Source organism: Pongo pygmaeus, chromosome 12 (genome assembly GCF_028885625.2).
Source record: "Pongo pygmaeus isolate AG05252 chromosome 12, NHGRI_mPonPyg2-v2.0_pri, whole genome shotgun sequence".
Classification (NCBI taxonomy): Eukaryota; Metazoa; Chordata; class Mammalia; order Primates; family Hominidae; genus Pongo; species Pongo pygmaeus.
In genome coordinates this window covers 42,395,292-42,412,022 of record NC_072385.2, presented here as the reverse complement: position 1 = coordinate 42,412,022, position 16,731 = coordinate 42,395,292, and the positions used below count along the sequence as shown (strand labels likewise).

At 40.6% G+C, this 16,731-nt stretch overlaps 1 long non-coding RNA gene across 1 annotated transcript; it reads left to right on the top strand.

Annotated features, from left to right (window-relative positions):
- Positions 1-1,101: 1,101 nt before the first annotated feature.
- LOC129030312 (uncharacterized) lies at positions 1,102-11,289 on the top strand. The gene is made up of 4 exons (XR_008500615.2): positions 1,102-1,113; positions 4,241-4,326; positions 4,942-5,120; positions 11,179-11,289. It is a non-coding gene; the product is annotated as an uncharacterized LOC129030312 (long non-coding RNA).
- The last annotated feature ends 5,442 nt before the right edge of the window (positions 11,290-16,731 follow it).

Genomic DNA, 16,731 nt, shown 5'->3' with positions numbered 1-16,731 from the left:
TATAATGTTTTAAAGTCATGTAGTTTGAGCACTCCAGATTTATTTTCCTAATTCAAGATTGTTATAGATACACTAGATTCTTTGTATGTCTATATAAATTTTAGAATCAATTTGTAAATTTCTACAACAGATTCCTGCTAGCATTATTACTGGGATTGCAGTAACTCTACAGATCAATTTGTGGAGAACTGACATCTCAACAACATTGAGTCTTCCAATCTGCAAACATGATACTGTGTGTGTGTGGGGGGCGGGGGGGGTGGTGTCTTCTTTAATTTCTTTCAATAATGGTTTAGTTTTCAACACAGAGATCTTGTCCATCTTTTGTTGTTTATTCATGAGTATTTTATGCTTTTTGAAGATACTGTAAATAAAATTGTTTTTCTAATTTCATTTCCCAAATTCTTGCTGCTGATATATAAAAGTATAATTGATATTTTAATATTAACCTTGTATCCTGTGACCTTGTTCAATTGATGTATTAGTTGTAATAGTTGTTTCTTGCATTTCTTAAGATTTTCCACGTAAACAATCACATCGTGTGTGGAGTGAGTTGCAATTCTTCTTTTTAAAATCTTTATGCCTTTTTTTTACTTACATTATTGCAATAGTTAAGACTACCTAAAATAAGTTGCTAAGTGTTCTTGCCTCCTCTGTTTTTGAAAGAGTTTGTGAAATAATGATACTATTATATTTCTTCCTTAAATGTTTTACAGGATTAATGAGACAATCTTGACCAAAATTTTCTTTGTGGAAGATTTTTAAAAATAATACATTTTGGCTGGACACAGTGGCTAATGCCTGTATTCCCAGCACTTTGGGAGGCTGAGGTGGGCAGATCTCTTGAGCTCAGGAGTTCGAGATCAGCCTGGCGCAACATGATAAAAACCCCGTCTCTACAAAAAATGCAAAAATTAGCCAGGCATGGTGGCATGCACCTCCCAGCTACTTGGGAGGCTGAGGTGGGAGAATCACTTGAGCCCAGGAGGTCGAGGCTGCAGTGACTGGAATAACACCTTAGCACTTACGCCTGGGCGACAGAGCAAGATCCTGTCTCAAAAACTAAATAAACAAATTCAATTCAATTCAATTTCCTCTCCTACATGAATTATGGTACATTGTGTTTTTCAAGGAATTTGTCTATTTCATCTAAGTTGTCTATTTTGTTAGCATAATGTTTTTATACTTTTTTTAAATGCTTGTAGCATTTTCAGTGATAACCCCTCTTTCATTCTGATACTGACCATTCGTATTCTCTCTCCTTTTCTTGATTAGTATAGCTAGAGTTGATCTTTTCAGAGAACAGAATTTTGGCTTTGTTAATTTTCTCTATTCTTTATTGTTATCTCATTTATTTCTGTTATTATATATAGAATTTCTTTCCTTTCTACTTACTTTGGGTTTTCCTTTTTTTCTTTCCTTTTCTTGTATTTTTCCCCTCCCTTCCATTCTCCCTCCTTTCCTCCTTTCTCCTTTCCTTTCTTTCTTACTTTTTTTTCTTTTTTCTTCTCTCATTTTAGACTCTTAAGGTGGAAACTTAGGTTATGGATTTTAGACCTTTGCTCTTTCCAATGTAAGTATGTAAAACTCTAAATTTCCTTCTAAACATTGCTTTAATTAGAGCTCATAAATTTTCATATGTAACATTTTCACTTTCATCTGTTCAAAAGCTTTTCTAATTGTCTTTGTGATTTCTTCTTTAATTCATGGGTTTTTTTAAAATAAGTGAGTTGTTTGACTCTAAACATGTGGAGTCTTCCTAGATATCTTATTGTTACTGATTTCTAACTTAATTCCATTGTGGTCAGAGAAAATGCTCTGTAGATTTCAATTATTTCCAACTCATCAAGACTTATTTTATGGATTAACGTATGCTTTACCTTGACAAAAGCTCCATGTGCACCTGAGAAGAAGATATATTTTGCAATGGTTGGGTGTAGTGTTCTATAAATATTAATCAAGTCAAGGTGATGGTGGTATTACATAGATCATCTATATCTGAACTGATTTTGGGCCTAGTTTTTCTATCAACAGTCATTGAGAGATGTTAAAATTTCCAACTATGATTGTGGGATTGTCTACTTCTTTTAATTCTGTCATTTTTGCTTCATATATTTTGAAGCTCTGTTACTAGGCCTATATACCTTTATGATTATAATGTTTTCTGATGAATTAATTCTTAATTCTTATCATTATAACATATCCCACTCTATGTCTGGCAGTAGTCTTATTTTGAATTTAATGTCATCTGATAATAATATAGCCACTTCAACAGTCCTATATTCTTATACTCTTTTCATGGTATTTCTTTTTCTATTTATTTCTTCTTAATATATCTGTTTCTTTCTGTTTAAAATGCATCTCTTATAGAAAGCTTTTTTATCCATTTTGACAATCTTTGTTTTTAATTGGAGTTTTTAGTCCATGAGCATTTAAAGTAATTACTGACACATTTGGATATGTGTCTTTCATTTTACCATTTGTTTTCTGACTACATCCCCTCTGACTTCTGTTCCTTTATTCTTTTTCTGCTTTCTTTTAAACTTATTGTAACATATTTTAGAATTCTTTCTTGATTTACCTATTGGCTTTCTAGCTATACTTATTTACTTTTTTTTTTTTTTTGAGACAGAGTCTCACTCTGTCACCCAGGCTGGAATGCAATGGCATGATCTCAGCTCACTGCAACCTCCACCTCCTGGGTTCAAGCAATTCTCCTGTCTCAGCCTCCCAAGTAGCTGGGATTACAGGCGCCCGCCACCATGCCCGGCTAATTTTTTGGACTTTAGTAGAGGCAGAGTTTCACCGTGTTGCCCAGGCTGGTCTCAAACTCCTGAGCTCAGGCAGTCTACCTGCCTCGGCCTCCTAAAGTGCTAGGATTACAGGCGTGGGCCACCGTGCCCAGCCACTTCTTTGCTTTTTTTATTGATTATGTAGAGATTACAATGCATTTCCCTTACTTTTCACAATCTATTAAAGATTGTGCCACTTGGCTGGGGGCGGTGGCTCACGCCTGTAATGCCAGTACTTTGGGAGGCTGAGGTGGGCAGATCGCAAGGTCAGGAGATAAAGACCATCCTAAACACAGGGAAACCTTGTTTCTACTAAAAAAAAATACAAAAAATTAGTCGGGCATGGTGGTGGGCGCCCGTAGTCCCAGCTACTGGGGAGGCTGAGGCAGGAGAATGGCGTGAACCCGGAAGGCGGAGCTTGCAGTGAGCTGAGATTGCGCCACTGCACCCCAGCCTGGGCAACAAAGCGAGACCCCGTCTCAGAAAAAAAAAAAAAGATTGTGCCACTTATGTAATGTAGAAAACTTGCAGTTATATAAAACCACCCATCCCTAATCACTCTTTATACTATAATTTTCATATGTATCACGTCTAAGTGACAAACCCCATGAGGCATAAATTTTGCTTTAAAGAATCATATGTATTTTAAATAAAGAGAAAAAGCACCAGTCTTTTCTATTTACCTAGAAATTCACTATTTCCAACAGGATCGTTTCCCTTCAGGAAATACTAAAGGAATTTCCTTTAGTATTTCTTATAATACAGATCTACTGGTGATGAATTCTCTTAGCCTTCTGAAATGTCTTTATTTTGCCTTCATTCTTGAAGGATAATTTTGCTACATATGGAATTCTGGGTTGACAATATTTTTTTGGCACATTAAAGATGTTGTTTCACTATCTTTTGGCCTCCATTGTTTATCAGAAATCAGCAAATATTGCTTCTTTGTTTCATGTGATGTGCCATTTTTATTTAGCTGATTTCAATCGTTTTTCCCTTATTTATGAATTCAGCGTATAACCATGATGTCTCTAGGTATTACTCTGCTTGGAGTATCATGAGCTTCTTGAATCAAAAGTTTTATACCTTTCATCATATTTGGGAATTTATTTCTGCTCCATTTACTCTCTTCCCTCCTAGAAGTAAGAGTACCAATTAGTAGAGTAACTAGAACTCCAATTACTCCTATGTTAGACATTTTAATATTTTTGAACCAGTCCTTGAGACTGTTCAATTTTTTCTCTGCCATTTTTCTCTCTTTTCTTTAGATAGGATAATTTTCATTTGATCCCTTTTCAAGTTCATGGACTCTTCCCTATGTTGTCTCTATTCTGCTAGATGATGAATTTTTATTTCAGATATTTTACATTTTAGTCTAGAATTTTTATTTGGTTGCTTTTTATAGTTTGTATTTTTCTGATGAAATTTTACAACTTTTTATTCATTAGGAGCATCTTTTCCTTTACATGACTGAACATAGTTAAAATGCTTACCTGCTAATTCCAACATTTGGGTCATCTTCCATTCTCTTTTTGTAAGTGTTGACTCTTCTCCAGAATCTGCCTGCTTTATTTGCCTCCAAATAGTTGTCCTGTGTGCAAGTGTGTGTGTGTGTCTGTGTGTGTGTATGTTCAAACTCTTAAATGTCTCAGCAGTCAAAGGGTGGCTAATCTGATGGTGAGATCCTGAAAAAAGAGAATAAATATTTTCATCCTGCTTTCTTTAACCCGTGAAGGTGCAGGAAGAGATTGACTTCATTCTCCATAGAAGGCCTAGCTGGTTCTGTGGCATAATGGATAGTGCATTGTCTATAGGAGGCCTTGTGTACATACACATGGGCACTCACACATGGGGCAGAGCCTATAATCTTTGCTGACAACAGCATGCAGTGTATAAATCTCTGTAGCTCAGACCCAGAACCTGAAAAATTTAGACCTAACGTTACTTTGGCCCAGTAAGAATGTTAGCTGGAAATTAGTTTATAGCCCAGGAGCTATTTTTTAAAGATCTGTAGGCTTACTAGCCATGACAATGATTACAATAATGATGATGAAAATGACATCATCATTACCAATAGCTACTGCCATCTATTGGTCCCATAACATGTGATCATATGTTATCTCTGTCCTCACAACAATCCATTTCACAGATGAAGAAACAGACTCAGTGAGCACGTGATCACTTCTCACAACTAATGGAGCCAGGATTCTGTCCGTATGCCTCCAGAGACCTCTTTTTTTTCCCCGCTGTACCACAACACTCACCAGGACTGGAGTGCCACCTATGACCTCACTGCATAATGGGTGGCTTGTCCTCAAATGGGCCCGGGTATGTGTACATGTATACTTATGTCTATAGGGGAGAGGGGAAATTGATCCACTTTCCCCCACTCTAACTCCAGATCTCAGCTGCTGAGTGGAAACTCCATTCTCACACCATAGCTACAGGACTGGGGTAAAGGGGAGGAAATAACTAAAGAGTAAGGAATTGGGCAAGGCTTTGAGGTTTGGATGTGACAGGTAGTTTGCACGTAGTTGGAATGCAGTAACATTGCTCCACAAGGTTTGTCAGAAACCCTGATTATTTTGAAAGGTTCCAAAGTTTTGTGCTCTTCAGATATCATGAAAACAGGAAATTCTGTAAACATGGCCACTGAAGGGCTAGCTCATTTCTTGGAAAAGGAGTTTCTGGAGAGTTCTCAGAGCATATAAATAGCAGGGCCATAAAGACAAAGGTAACCATTCAAGGAATAGAGAAGTATATTCTCAAAAATTACATGCCAAGCCAGAGCTGTGGTTCAGAAAGGGGGTTTTATGTTGTTTCTGTTGTTGTTTCAGTTTTGGCCTCAGAAAGGATGCACGGCCCTGCTGTAAACAGCCTGTCAGCACTGGGAAGGGGTGTGCCTACAAGGCTGGTGTAGACATCCAGAGCCTAGCCTACATAGGAAGGCCCAGGGACCCACAGGGAGGCCTGCTTTGACAGAGAAGCATTTCTTTTTAGAAGAGGGCACCTGGGAGATATTTCCAGAGAGCTTCTTATGACTTGTCATGTAGCTCTTCCCCCATGTTTTCTGCAGCTGGAGGTACCATGCACCTTTGAGGGACCAAGGACCCAAGACTTGAGGTAGACACTAATCCCAGCTGGACACTCTCAATGTTGAGGATATAGATGCACAAACCAATGCAGGGAGGCCTCCAGGAGCCACTGGAGAAGAAATCTTCAGATCCTACCAGGCCCATAGCTGTTGCCTTCATGGGCTCCTGGGTTAATTTCCACACATCAGTGGCCCACCCTATGATATCCTCACTGTATGCCACACTCCCAGCCATGCTCCGTGGACAGCCATTATTTCCAGTAATTGCTAACGGGAGCCAGTCTCCAAAGAGTAAAGAATCAGAGGTGTTCCTTGGAATGTGTTACACTAGGACTTAGCTGATCCCACAGGCTCCTTTCCAGATGAGCTGACTCTAATCTCTGGGAAGCTGGATCTGGAGGAACAATGGGATGGGATTTGCGGTGACCCTTCCTGCCCTTCTTGAGCAGCTTGTGAACCAGAAGATGTGCCTGGAGAGAAAGCCTCATTTGGGGAAGTGCAGTAGTCGAAGTTCTTTATTTTGAAAATGGAGAACAACCCTCCTCATAATCCTGTCTCCCCTTCCCCCTTTCCAACTAGAGTATCAGCTCCCCTGAACATGAGTCAGTCACATTTCAGGGAAGACTGGCTGATGATGAAGAAATCACTAGAGGGCAAACTTTGTCCTTCCAGCTGTGGGTCTCTGAACTGTAGAGCCAGCAGATCCCCCAGTGTAGGGACTGGGCCTTCCTTGCCCATTGAATGCTTTCTATACATGAAGACTTGGAGCTCTTTACAGATGACAGTAGCCAGTGAGGAAGATAAAAGAAGAGGAAAGACCCAAAATGCGGGTTTGCCACTCTTTGTTGCCAGCACTGTGAGGACAGTCACTCTGCCTTCTTTCCACCACCTCCAACTTCACACTCACACCCACACTCTGGTTGCACAGAGCCCGTTTGGTACTTGCCTGACAGCCCACCTTGAAACCAGATGGTCATGAACCTGTCACCAAGTCATCTGAAGATCTTCCACTGCAACCTGTGTGGCATCTGCCACAGGGACCATGGGACATGATTGAAGAACCACTCCAGTGCAGTTGATGAAGGGGTGGGTCTGCACTGAAGTTAGGTGCACCAGGGCCTGGGCCTAGAGTGGGCTGGGTCTGTCTTATGTGTGGTGGTCTTCTTCAGAGAAGCAGCTGATTCAGAGGGATTCCATAGAACTGCACAGGCTAGGTCTAGTCAGATATCTTGGACATTTTCTATTTCTAGATTAGAGAATATAGCATACGCTGATTTTAATATAACTGTGTATGTGACTTTTTCAATGGGAAAAATTTTAAGTGATGTTCTAAACAATTTCTGGCATGTAGAGAGAATAGTCAAATATCGGTTTAACTAGCAACATAGTTACTCATGCATATTTAAAATACTACATGAGTAGGACCTGGCACAGTGGCTCGTGCCTGTAATCCTAGCACTCTGGGAGGCCGAGGCGAGCAGATTGCCTGAGCTCAGTTTGAGACCACTTTGGGCAACATGGTGAAACCGTGACTCTACTAAAATACAAAAACGTCGCCAGGTGTGGTGGTGGGTGCCTGTAGTCCCAGCTACTTGGGAAGCTGAGGTGCAAGAATTGCCTGAACCTGAGAGGCAGAGGTTGCAGTGACCTGAGATTTTGTCACTGCACTCCAGCCTGGGTGACAGAGCAAGACTACGTCTCAAAAAATAAAATAAAATAAAATAGACCCTGTGCCATGGCTCACGCCTGTAATTCCAGCATTTTGGGCAGCTGAGGCGGGCAGACCACCTAAGGTCAGGAGTTCGAGACCAGCCTGACCGACATGGTGAAACCCCGTCTATACTAAATACAAAAAATTAGCCAGGTGTGGTGATGCACGCCTGAAGTCCAAGCTACTTGGGAGGCTGAGGCAGGAGAGAATGGCTTGAACCTAGGAGGCAGAGGTCGCAGTGAGCCGAGATTGCGCCACTGCACTCCAGCCTGGGTGACAGAGCAAGACTTCGTCTCAAACAATAAAATAAAAAAAAATAATAAAATAAAATAAAATACTACGTGAGTTTGGAAACGTTGCTTTTTCCCACATCACTCACCTGCTTTACAGCACCAGCATCTTTGTTGACACAAGATCTCTTTTTAATTATGTCACAGTTTGTTGAATACGTCGCCTTTGCTTCAGTTAAATCAAGTAGGATGCAGTGACTCCAAGTCTGAGGGGTGCTTCCCAGGAAGAGCCACCCCCCACAGCCATTTGTAGAGCATTGGAGTAAGTTTTACCTTCATCCCTTAGATGTGTATTTGTTATCCTCACTGTGACAATCCCTTATCACATGGCTTTTAGAAGGAGTCTCAAAAAGCTAGACTCTCACATTCAACTTTGCAATTGCCTGGCTCGGTGTTACGTTTCTTTGCCTCCTATTAGAGACCCTATCAACATCTAAAACTAGCATTGTTTGAGGATGTTGGAGCCAACGGTTCTTTCCCAGATAGAACTTTGTGTGTCCAAATAAACGATTCAAAGTCATCAAGCAAATAAATACCCTGGAATAAGAGAAGCCTCATGAGGATTTGACTCTAAATTGACTTCCTCTGATCTGCATTGCAGTAAGAAGTTAGGAATAAAACCAAACCTTGCCTGAGGTTCAGGTATACTAAAAAGCAATGAGGTGTGGCTCAGGTGTGCGCTAGCAAGGTCACTATGAAGTTCAGCCAGAGCCTTTGCAAGCCTGGGCCTGAGAAGCCAGACCTCTTAGATCCAGAAGGGCCAGTGGAGCTGGGCTGGCCTGCTGCCACTCACAGGCAGAGACTCTGCCAGCAGAGTCCCTTCTGCTGGAAGGGACTCTGCTGTCAGAGCTGGAGGGCAGCGGACCGCATGGCTGAGGCCCAACCCCAGGTCTCCTGACTCAAAACCTCTTCCCAGGGCTTGTCCTCCTCCCTAAATATATGTGCCCCAAATTGTCACCAGATCTCAGGAAAGCACTGGCTTTGTCTGGGATAAACACCAACTCCACAGCACACCCAGTCATTACCAGACTGGCAGTTGTTGTCTAGGTCTTGTGGCTTCTTGGGGTTTTCTCGGGTGTCTCTCTCCCAAATCTTTCCCCTTTCCTTTGATTATAGTCACATAAACATTGAGCTTTGTAGCCCTCAAACTCTCTCAAGCATAACTCACTTTGTCCCTCTCTGTTTCCCTATGCAATCGCCCCTCCCTCTGCTGTCAGAGGCCCATCCAACTGCTCCAGCCCTGTGGCTCCAGCGTCTCCTCCTCTCTCTTTCCCCTACTCTTTTTCTGGGAAGATCTATCTGAGGGTCCTGAAGGAGGAGACTCGAGGTGGTTCTCTTGGACAAAGAGGTCTGGGTGGATGACATAATTCACTTTACGTCTTAGAAAAATAACCTTGTGGCTCTTGGCTCTCTTGGGCTCTCATTTTGGTTGCCTAAGGGCTCTAGGCAGAAGGCCAGGGAGCCCAGCCCCAGCCTAGAGACTTGCAGGGCTCAGAGAGCTGCAGTGACGGGGTGTCCACTGTGCCTGCCGCCCCCCTTCCCACGGACTCTACTTGCAGAACTTCACAGCTGAGAGGCTGGCCCCGAGATTCCCCTTCATGCCTCCCAAAGCTTGCGATTGCTTAATTATACGCTGCTGCGTACCAATTCCACTTTCTCTCCCGGTGTGTTTTGACTGATAGCTTTGACTTAACCTCCTGATGTCAGAAACTGTGTTAGCTACTGCTCTGGCGGCAGGAAAAGGCCGGTTCCAGGGAAGGCTGAATGCCTATTGTTCTGGATCATTTTGAGAAAAAAAAAAAAAAAAGAGATACCTTGAAGAAAGATGAAGACAAAATGTGGAAGGGTGCTGAATTTACAAAAAGCCTAAGGGGAAAAAACTCAAATGTCCATCAGGAGTGGAATGAGTAAACAAATCATGGCGTGTTCACACAATAGAATACTACCTACCAATAAAAAGTAATGAACTGCGGATGCACACGGAAACATGGGTGAATCCACTAGGCAACACGTTGTGTAAAAGAAAGCAGACTCGGCCGGGCACGGTGGCTCACGCCTGTAATCTCAGCACGTTGGGAGGCTGAGGCAGGCGGATCACTTGAGGTCAGGAGTTCAAGAATAGCCTGGCCAAGATGATGAAACCCCATCTCTATTAAAAATACAAAAATCAGCTGTGCGTGGTGGTGCGTGCCTGTAATCCCAGCTGCTTGGGAGGCTGAGGCAGAGAATTGCTTGAACCCAGGAGGTGGAGGTTGCAGTGAGCCGAGACTGCGCCACTGCACTCCAGCCTGGGTGACAGAATGAGACTCTGTCTCAAAAAAAAAAAAAAAAAAGCAGACTCAAAAGAAGACATACTACATGATTCCATTTATATGAAGTTTTAGAACAGGCAGAAATAATCCGTGTGGATAGGATAGTGGTTATTGAAGAGCAAGGGAGAATGTGGATTGGCTGGGGAGGGAAAGAGAGGCACTTCCGGGAGTGGCCTGTATCTCATTCACAGTGGTAGTCACACCTATGTATGTGTGCAAAAATTCACCCAGCTCTTAATATTTATGCACTTTACTGTATGCATGTGATGTAGTTTGGATGTTGCCCCCTCCAAATCTCATTCTGAAATGCGACCCCCAGTGTTGGAGGTGGGGCCTAGTGGGAGGTGTTTGGGTCATGGAGGCGGACCCCTCAGGAATGGCTTGGTGCCCTCTCCTCAGTAATGAGTGAGTCCTCACTCTATTAGTTCATGCTAGAGCTGGTTGTTTAAGAGAGTGGCACTCCTCCCACCGCTCTTCTTCCTCCTCCTCCTCTCTCACCTCGTGACATGCCTGCTCTCCCTTTGCCTTCTGCCATAAGTGGAAGCTTCCTGAGGCTTTACCAGATGCAGATGCTGGTGCCATGCTTTTTGTACATCCTGCAGAACCACGAGCCAAATATACATATTTCCTTTATAAATTGCCCACTCTTAGGTATTCCTGTGTAGTAAAACAAAACAGACTAATATGGCATGTTATACCTCAATAAAAACCTTATAAAAATAGATAAAGGCAATGAGGAGTCAGTGGAGGAGGATCCAAGGCTCAGAAAGAGAAGGAGATATATGAGAAGCTGAGGGAAGCAGGGGAGAGCATTTCAATAACAGGGAGACATGGTGGACCAATGTGGAGAGACTCTTGTATTGGGTAACTGAGAAATTCTGTCCTGACAGAAAAATTTCCACAAGATAGCTCCAACTTGAATAAAGAGCAAGGTTAAGGGAGATTCTGGAGGCTGATGTTCTTGTTCTTGTTGTTTAAGTCTTGGACGAGACTGAGGATGTCTACAAGTGGAAGAAAAGCCACTGGAGCAGAAGGTGGGGAGGATAAAATTTGGAGCAAGATTCTCAAGGAAGAAGCAACAAGATCCTAAGGCAAGTAACCGTGAGTTTAGTTGGGAAAAGGAGGAGCATTAGGAGACCAGGAGGGAAAGAAAAGGTGGCAAGGTGTCTACCACTCCATGTGGAGCGTTTCTGAGGGTGCTACCAGCACAGGGTGAGCACATTGCTCCGTGAGAGAGATGTGAGACCTTGAATAGAGGAGTCACTGTTGGGAATGTGAAATTTTTTCAACAAGAGATCAATACTGGAAGTGATAGAGGCCCAGAACTATAACTGGCTACACACCCAGGAAATCCCATTTTGACCAGTTACTAGTCATGTTTGGGAACCCAAGAATTAATGCAGAGAAGGTGAGTGTGTACAGGTGTTCCTCCAGGTTGGGTATTAACAATGCAGATTTGACAAAAAGTTGACAATTCTTGGAAAGTAAACATGTCTCTCAGAAGGACCCATAATGACAGAAAATGATGGCTTAATATTTGTAACATTAAAGTCCCAAGAGGAGAGGATAATGAGTGAGGAGCTGAAAAATATTTGAAAAAACTATGGCTAAAAATATTTCTGAATTTGGCAAAACACATAAACTTGTAGATTTGAGAAGCTCAGAGAATCCCAAACAGAATAAGCTCAAAGAGATTCTCACTTAGAGACATCATAATGAAACTACTGAAAACTAGAAACAAAGGAATTATCTTCAAAGCAGCAATGAAAAATGACATTATTTATAAAATTACAATTATTTAAAGGGTTGTAGATTTCTCATCAGAAACCATAGAGGCCAGGCCAGGCGCTGTGGCTCACGCTCTAATCCCAGCACTTTGGGAGGCCGAGGCGGGCAGATCACTTGAGGTCAGGAGTTCAAGACCAGCCTGGGCGAAACCTGGGCAAAACCCTCTCTCAACTAAAAAATAAGAAACTTAGCCAGATGCAGTGGTATGTGCCTATAGTCCCAGCTACTCAGGAGGCTGAGGCAGGAGAATCACTTGAATCTGGGAGGCAGAGGTTGCAGTGAGCCGAGATCGCGCCACTGCACTCCAGCCCGGGCGACAGAGCATAGAGGCCAGAATGCAATTGAACAACATTTCAAAAAACCTTGTTTTGAAAAAATTAAAGATTCATGTCTCGTGTTCACTTTCTCTGATTTTCCCTAGTGATTAACATCTTACCTAACTATAGTATAATATCAAAACCAGGAAATCCATATTGGTATAATGTGTGTGTGTGTGTATGTGTATGACGTTCTATGCCATTTTTATCACAGATGTGGACTGATGCACATTCAGCCACAATCAAGATACAGAACTGTGCCATCACAACAAAGTTCTCCCTCATGCTGTCCCTTTAAAGTCACACCCACTGCTCCCCCATGACCCCACCTGTAACTAACCCCTGGCAACCATTACTCTGGTCTCCAGTTCTACAATTTTGTAATAGTGAGCATTTTACATAAATGGAATTATACAATATGTGACCTATTGAGAATGGCTTTTTTTTTTCCTTCGATATAGTGCCTTTGAGATCCATCCAAGTTGTATGTATCAATAATTTGTTTCTCTTTATTACTGAGTAGTATTCCATGGTATGGATATACCACAGTTTGTTTAACCATTCTTCTATTGTAGGACATTTTGGTTGTTTCTAGGTTTGAGTTATTACATATAAAGCTGCCATGAAGAATCATATACAAGTTTTTATGTGCATATGTTTCCATTTCTCTGAAATAAATGCCCAAGAATATAATTGCTAGATCATATGAAAACTGTATCCTAGTGCTACAGTGTGAATTTTGTGTCGCCCCCAAAAATGTATATGTTGAAACCTAATCCCCAATGTGATGGTGTTAGGAGATTGGGCCCCTGAGAGTTAATTAGGTCTTAGGGGCAGGGCCTTTATAAATGGGATTAGTGCCCTGAAGAAAGAGGTGCTACAGAGCTGCCTTTCCTCTTCCACCATGTGAGGATACAGTGAGAAGGTGCCATCTGTGAACCAGGAAACCAGCCCTCATCAGATACTAAACCTGCCAGTGCCTTAATCTTAGACTCCCTATCCCCCAGAACTGTGAGAAATAAATGTTTCTGGTTTAAGCCACCCAGTTTATGGTATTTTGTCATAGCAGCTCAAATGGAGTAAGATACTCTTAAGAAACTGTCCAATTACTTCCTAAAATGGTTGTGCCATTTGACATTCTCACCAGCAATGTAGACCTAATTTCTTAGCATCTGGGGCAACATTTGACATAGATCTTATTTTAAATTTTATTTTTGCTGCTCTGATAGGTGTGTGGTCATATATAATGAGAGTCTTAATTCACATTTTGTTAGTGGGCAGTGGTATTGAGCATCTTTTCATATGCTTATTTTCTATCTTTGGTAAAATGGCTCTTCATGTCTTTTGCTCAATATCTAATTAGACTGTTTATTTGTTATTGATAAGATTTAATAGTTCTTTGAATAAATTCTAGATATGAGTCCTTTATTGACTATCAGATATCAGAATTATTTAGAAATACTTTCTCCTAATCTGTACCTTGTCTTTGCATTCTCTTATGATATTTTACTGGCAAATGTCTTTAATTTTTATAAAGTCCAATTTATCAATTTTCAGTTTATACAACATGTTTTGGTGCCAAGTCTAGCCAACTAGGAGCTCCTGAAAATTTTGTCCTGTTTTTTCCTGAAAGCTTTATAGTTTTACATTTTACATTTAAGTCTGTAATCTATTTTGAGTTTTGTTTTGCTCTTTTTTTTTTTTATAATGTGTTAGGTATAAAGTACCTTTTTTTGTAAGCCCACACTTCCCTAGTTACTCAAGCACTATTTGTTGAAAAGCCCATTCTTTATCCATTTTGGATCTTCATCAAAAATCATTTGGCCATATTTTTCTGGGTCTGTTTTTGGATTCTTTGTCTGTTCCACTGATCTGTGTGTCTAATCCTCTGCCAATACCACACTGTCTTGATCACTGTTGGTAAGTAGAAAGCCTTAGCCTTGAGTAGACTGGTTCTTGTCCCTTTATTCTCCTTTTTTAGAATTGCTTAGGCTAGTTTAGTTCTTGTGACCTTATAAATTTTAGAATAATCTTATCTACAGAAAACATTGCTGGTATTTTAATGCAAATTTTGTTAAAGCTGTATATGAATATAGGAGAATTGTTGTCTTCCAATCCATGAATGTGATGGGTGTCTCTATTTATTTCAATTGCCTTTGATTTCTTTCATCAACATTGCGTAGTTTAGGCATATAAACCCTTCAAGTACATGTTTTGCTAGATTTGCACCTAAGTATTTGTTTTCTTTTTTTCTGTGTGATTGCAAATGGTATTGCATTTTTAATTTGGGTTTCCACATGTTTATCGCTAGCATATAGAAATACAACTAATTTTATGTTGATCTTATGACTTTGCTGAGCTTATTAATTCTAGGAGATTTTTGATAGATTCCTTGGGATTTTCCACACACCTTTATGTAATCTGCAGATAGCAATAGTTTTATTTCTTTTCTGTCCTGCGGGTCTTTTATTTCCCTTTCTTGTCTTACTGCACTGGCTAGAACTTACAGTATTATGTTAAACAGCCTTGCCTTATGATCTTAGGGAGAAAGCATTACATTTTTCATCACTAAGTATGATGTTGTAGATGTTTTTATCAAGTTGGGGAAGTTTCCTTCAGCTCCAAATTTTTTAGAGTTTTCATCATGAATGAGTATTGAATTTTGTGTTTGTCCTTTTTGCAGCAATTGAAATAATCATGTGATTTTTCTTCTTTAGGCCTGTTAATATGGTGGATTACATTGATTGATTTTAGAATATTAAACCAGCCTTGTATTCCTAGGATAAACCCCACTTGGTCATGTTATATAATGATTTTTTATATTAAAGAATTCTATTTGATAGTATTTTTCTTATAGATTTTTATGTCTATATTCATGAGGGACACTGGACTATAATTTTCATTTTTTATACTGTCCTTTCCTGGTTTTAGCATCAGGGTAATACTGACCTCATAAAATGAATTAGGAAATGACCTTTCCTTCCTCTACTATTTTCTGGATGACACTGTATAAAATTGGTGTTAATTGTTCTATAAACTTTTGGTATAATTCTCCAGCAAAACCCCCGAGCCTATAAATTTCTTCCTATGGCTTTTAAAAATTATAAATTAATTTTCCTTAATAGTTATAAGGCTATTCAAATGATCTATTTCATTTTACATAAATTGTGGAAGTTTGTGCTTTTCAAGCAATTGGTCCATTTCATCTAAGTTGTCAAATTTATCTATCTGGAATTATTCATAGTATTTTCTTATTAACCTTTTGACGCCTGCAGGGTCTTTAGTGATATCCCCTGATTCCTGATGTTGGCAATTTATGTGTTCTTTTCTTCTTTGTCAGTCTTGCTACAGGTTAGTCAACTTCATTGACCTTTTCAAGGACTAGCTTTTGTTTCACGGATTTTCTCTATTGTTTCTCTGTTTTCATTTTCACTGCTTTCTGGGCAATCTTTTTATTTCCTTCTGCTTGCATTGAGTTTATTTTGCCCTTCTTTTTCTAGTATCTTGAGGCGAGAGCTTAGCTTATTGATTTGAAGAATCTCCTCTTTAAACCATGGGTTACTTAGAAATGTGTTGTTTAATTTGTAAGTTATTTGAGATTCTCCTGCTATATTTCTGTTACTGATGTCTTGTTTGATTCGATTGTGGTCCAAGAACACACTCTGTATAATTTCAATTATTTTACATTTGCCAAGGCTTGTTTTACAGCCCAAGATATCATGTATCCTGGTATGTGGTCTTTGGGCACATGAAAAAATGTGTATTCTGCAGGTTTTGGGTAGAGCGTTCTAGAAATGTCAATTAGACCCTGTTGGTTGAAGATGTTGTTGAGGTCTTCTGCATCCTTGCTGATTTTCTGCTTCGTTTTATATCAGTTGTAGAGAAAGGCAGAGAAACGGTAGCAAAATGCCCAATGGTAATTATGAATTTGTCTATTTTTCCTCTCAGTTCTGTTGGCTTTTACTGCACACCTTTTGGGTGCCTCCTCCTCGGCGGGGGGCAGCCAAAGCTTCCTGTGTGTTCTCCGTTCACACTGCATGGAGGAGGGTCAGCAGTTCGTTATCTCCAGGCAGAAAGTCCTGTCCAGACTCTGCACTTGGCCTTCCTGACACTACCTGGGGAGCTGGGGTTGGGAGGCTGAGGTCTCTAGTTGGGCTGCCTTCTTCTCTATATCTTTCAGAGTCTTCTTATGTTTGTTTTATACAATGCCTTAGTTGTACTTAGTGAGAAGAATAAGGAAAAATATATCTACTCCATCTTTCCAGAAGCAGAAGTCTCAAAGCATTGAACTTTAAAAATCACTAATTGATCCAGTTTAGCTGTGCTACTGTGAACGGTGACCAGGGTTGGCTGGTGCCCACCTTTCAGAGGTGGCACACTAGAGAGGAGTGCACAAGACACCGACTGCAGTGTGGTGGGGTGCATCT